The sequence below is a fragment of the Paramacrobiotus metropolitanus genome, unplaced genomic scaffold (genome assembly GCF_019649055.1).
Source record: "Paramacrobiotus metropolitanus isolate TYO unplaced genomic scaffold, Prichtersi_v1.0 Parri_scaffold0000598, whole genome shotgun sequence".
Classification (NCBI taxonomy): Eukaryota; Metazoa; Tardigrada; class Eutardigrada; order Parachela; family Macrobiotidae; genus Paramacrobiotus; species Paramacrobiotus metropolitanus.
In genome coordinates this window covers 1-4568 of record NW_026570818.1, presented here as the reverse complement: position 1 = coordinate 4568, position 4568 = coordinate 1, and the positions used below count along the sequence as shown (strand labels likewise).

Below are 4568 nucleotides of genomic sequence, written 5' to 3'. Positions count from 1 at the left end.
GGGAAGTTTCCCACGCGTTCTGATTGGTCAGAATTTTATGGAAAATAACCACGCTGACGTCACGCGACTTTTTCGCGAAAATTCCGGCTGGACAAAATGGCGGTTGTTTTTCGCCGAAAATTCAGAAAAAATCAGAGAAAAGTTTTTCGAGAGTTCTGTTACACTCTTCTAGTGCAGAATTTCTCGGAGAATCCAAAAATGCTAGTTTTACGCAAATGGGATGAAAGGTTCAAAAGTTATGGAATTTTAAAGTTAGGTTCTACGTGAAAACCTCCAATTTTTAGAGAGTTCTACGAAAACCTACGACGCCACAGCAGGTCTTACCGGCGGTTATTCGCTCCAGACAATGCTGCTCCGTCGTTCCACTTCACCCTCTTCTTCCGTGAGGGCCGCAGCGCACCCGATAGGGCGTAATGGTGTGGCAGGACCGTACCGAACGCAGTTTTTGCGCCGGGAGCCAAAGCTGCGGGAGGCCTACTTATAAGCCTGACCCGTATCAACGCGACCCGGTAGGGTGCTTATTTGGACAACTGCGACGTACCCAACTCAGTTTTTGAGCGGGGAGCCAAAGCTGCGGGGGACCTACTTATAGGCACCGACCCGTATGAATACTCCGTCGCGCAGCAGACTTCCAATGAAGTCTGTATGATGCAGGAAATGTGGTGATTCGGAGTGCGCGAAAGCTTGAGTTTTAGTGTATCTGTGTATGTATCCCATTTTTGAGACCATATACCGGGCCGTTTCCCTTAAAGATTAATCAGGCATGTCGCCCTTCTCGTAAAATATTATCTTTTAAAAATCAAAAAGTGTTTTCAGAAAACTTTCAGAAAGCCAAATAAGATTTCGAACTCGAAGTTTGATCCGATGCAACGTTTAACGCAGCTTTGCAGAAAGTCAGTTTTTGGCTGCTTAATTTCGAACCGGTGGTTGAGTGGCCTGCTTAGCAATGGTGGATGCTTCACTGCTCCGTAGACTCTGCATGTTACGTGTTTCAAAGTTTTCTAAAAACTGACTTAGTTTTCTAAATCCGTAACATCTTACACACGAGTATGCTGTGTTCCGGATGATTGGCCGACCGGCTGGAATTTTATTGCGCAATCATGATGTGCTGTACCTTAAATATGGTGCCTTCAAGCTGCTTGTCCACAATCTGAAATTTGCTGTGGTATTGTCATCCGGAAGCTGTTTTTGGTCTGACCCGGATTTCGTTGCCGGAAACGCGTCGACATTTACGAAGTCCAACCGACACGATCATGAACCGTCACGAACTAAGCTGGTGTGTTGCTGAATCTTTGCTGTTTACAGAGGTTACAGAGGTTCTTTGCTGTTTATCTTTGCTGTTTATAGGTCTTTGGCATTCTTAATGGAGTTTTTACTTTTCTTGGTTGTCTTAACTCTTGGCCTTCCTTATCATATTAAGGTTCTTAAGCTGCTTTGATTTTAAGAGTTTTCTATGTCCTCGCTAACGGCCAACGCAGTGTTAGTCGACATAGTTTCGGCGGGTCGCGCGCCGCATTTATAGTTAAGTAAGTTATTGCTTGTTTTTGCTTGCAGTTAACATGCGCTCGCTGCAGCAACAGGTGCCGGACCGCGACTGTGACATTGCCCAACCGTAGACTTATGTTAAAAATCTGCCCTGACAGTTGTACAACATTCGCTTGGAAAAGAGGAATGTGTCTGGCCTGGGATGTGACGTGCGTTGACACGGTGGCCCTTTCCCATCTCCCTTCGACGTCGGTTACCCCAGGAGCCGCTGCCGTACAAGCAGAAGAAAAGAAGTTCCGACTGTACGCGAATCTGCAAGGGCGTTACATCTTTTCCCCCATCGCCTTTGAGACGATGAGCCCCTGGAGGCTGGGGCCCTTCGGCTGCCGCCATTGTGAAGGAGTTGGGCAAAAGACTGCAGGAGTACACAGGAGAGCGTCGATTGCATGAGTTTTTGCGTCAACGATTATCGTTGGAGATTCAGCGCGGAAATGTAGCATCGATGCTCGGCACGATGGACGGAGTGGATAGTTTAAGTGAAGTCTTGCTGTTGTGATTAGTATAGCATGTTTAGTACCCGAACTGTGCGAAGTTTATTAATAAAATGCGAATTCCACCTGCGAAATCTGATCGACATAAGGAACCGGCCGATTGAAAATCAGCAGCTGCGCTTGCAGCGTAAGGAAGCGTGAGTAACGGAGGTGGTGCAAAACGGCGAGAAGCTGGCGGCGCGCATTGCTCAGCTCGTGCAGTTCTATGGGAAGATCTGCGGGCTGCTGGCCGGCGGACATCCGGATGTTGTGAAGCAACCAAAGGTGAGGAACGCGTTGTTATTTTCTGCACTTAGTCGCTGTAATTATACTGTAATCTGCTGGGCCTTTCAACGCTGAACGTTTCCAGGATGCGAAGGCTGTTGTCGACCTCCCTGTTACGTCTCGCACGTGGACGCTACACGTGGACGTAATTCCTACTTCCAACCCAATTCCTCAGGTCGACGCTGCTAAAGAGTAAGGAATTAGAGTAAAGAGTAAGGAGTCCGCAATTCGAATTCGTTGATTAATTTGCGCGGTTAAAAAGGGGCATCTAAATAGTGTGCTACTGTTTTTTTCGTCTTAGCTATGTGTTACAATGTAGTACGTATATACAATAGCTAACCATACGAACGTAAAAGCAGTATAAGTATACTTCTATTACAGTATTTACATTACTTACCGTGCACATATGCTGCAGACTAATACGTATTATTATTATTTTAACAGTCATGCCAGAATGATATTATACTGCACTACGGAATGATAGTGATCATATATTGTTGGCGGCGATAAGCGAACTGAAGCACGTCTGAGAGCAGTCAGTGCGAAGTACGCCGGCTTAGCGGTCTTCCTGCAAAGGTATTCGGCAACCTCCTGGATGACGAGACGTTCCGAATTTCTCTTGGCTCTTTGGCTTGGCGCTCAGATCGTGGAGCCCCATTCATGCGCCAGATATGAAAAGGATATCACGGAAAACGGATACCAGGGACTAACCTGCCAAAAGGGTGGTCGTAGAAGGGAACGGCAAAATGGTATTAACAATATTATTCTGCGACCTTTGTGCAATACCGGCATTGAATCGATTCTTTAGCCTGTGGGAATTATACGTGAGAACGGAAAGCGGCCGGATGTAGCTAATCGCGATGGAAATGGCATCGTGGAGAACCGCTAGTTTTGGGACGTGACATGCAGAGATACTATGGCGGATTCGTATATCGACGCAACTTGGAGTGTGCCGGCGCCGCCGCCGAACTGGCATTGACCGTCAACTGTCAAGATGGGGACGTACAAGTCGCTTCCTGATCGCTGTTATTTTGTCCCCATTGCGTGCGAGACATTTGGCACTCATTATGATGCTGCAGTCGTTTGGTTAAAGGAGATGAATAAAAACTGTATGAGAACTGGCGAGAGTCGTTCCACCTGCTTTCTGTTGCAATTTATTTCTTAGATTATTCTTAGGTTTTCACAGTTTATTTTTCAATGTGCACATCAACGAGCACCACTCAGAGTGTTCAACCAAATGAGGAATTTGTCCCAGTTAACATGAGAAGCGACCGGGAACAATACGCTCGTAGCATTACAACGCACAATCTCTAAACTTATAAACTGTAAAATAAGTGCGTACATGATATCGAGCAATACTTCTAGTGCATTGCCCCTACCTGCCTTTGTAACGGACTTATATCGTATTAAGGAATTATTTTGATGTAATTAAGTAATCATTTTGATACCGATGGTCTGCACTTACAATTATTACTAGTTTGCAGTACAGAGAGTGTTTTCATAGGGTTATTCACATTACCGTAAGTTAAAGCGAAATTATGCAGATCATCATTTCAACACATACGCGTAATACACTTCATTCAGTCCCTTACCGATGCAAAGCGTTTCCTGAACACAAGCATCGTTACCTCGCATTAAAGCAACATTGATTCCCTGCTTCCGAAACTGTGGACCGTTCCTCCCGTGTCCTCTCGAAAAGCATCTTACCGAGTGTAGACATCTTACACTTCGCTTCTTACACTACAAAGTGCTTATGTTAGTTATGTACCAGTACAAAGATGCTTGGAGAAAGTTATGTGCTTAATCAAGTTCCGTCATGATGAGTAGGTAAAACTGCTGCGATGGATGCGGGGTGCTAATGCACTGCATATTATACACATAATGTGCCAGTGTCTTGTTCGACAGTTTCGTGGTGTTCGCCGATGTTCGGAAAGGTCACCTTCCACTTTAATTTTAAACACGTACTTTAATTAATTTATAATACTGAGCATGTATATGCTTCACAGCCTGATTTACCTGGCTAAGGATTTGTAATGTACTAAAAATCCTTGCGCATTCGGAACGGAAAGGAACTATATTCGACTTTCTCTAGTTAAAACCATTAAAAAGTTTTTAGTACATAATTGTGTGATGAGTCTTCCACGATTGCCGTCTACAAATCAGCGGAATCTGCAGACCCATTCTTGCTTACTTACACATATCCAGGACCATGGTTACAGTTTATTACGTGCTTTTTACTTCACAATACTAATATTTAAATATTTCAAG

At 44.7% G+C, this 4568-nt stretch overlaps 1 long non-coding RNA gene across 1 annotated transcript; it reads left to right on the top strand.

Moving 5' to 3' along the window:
* The first annotated feature begins 199 nt into the window (after positions 1-199).
* On the top strand, positions 200-3387 carry LOC129602546 (uncharacterized). Its single transcript, XR_008692422.1, has 5 exons — positions 200-1276; positions 1555-2300; positions 2386-2492; positions 2745-3049; positions 3109-3387. It is a non-coding gene; the product is annotated as an uncharacterized LOC129602546 (long non-coding RNA).
* Positions 3388-4568: the final 1181 nt, after the last annotated feature.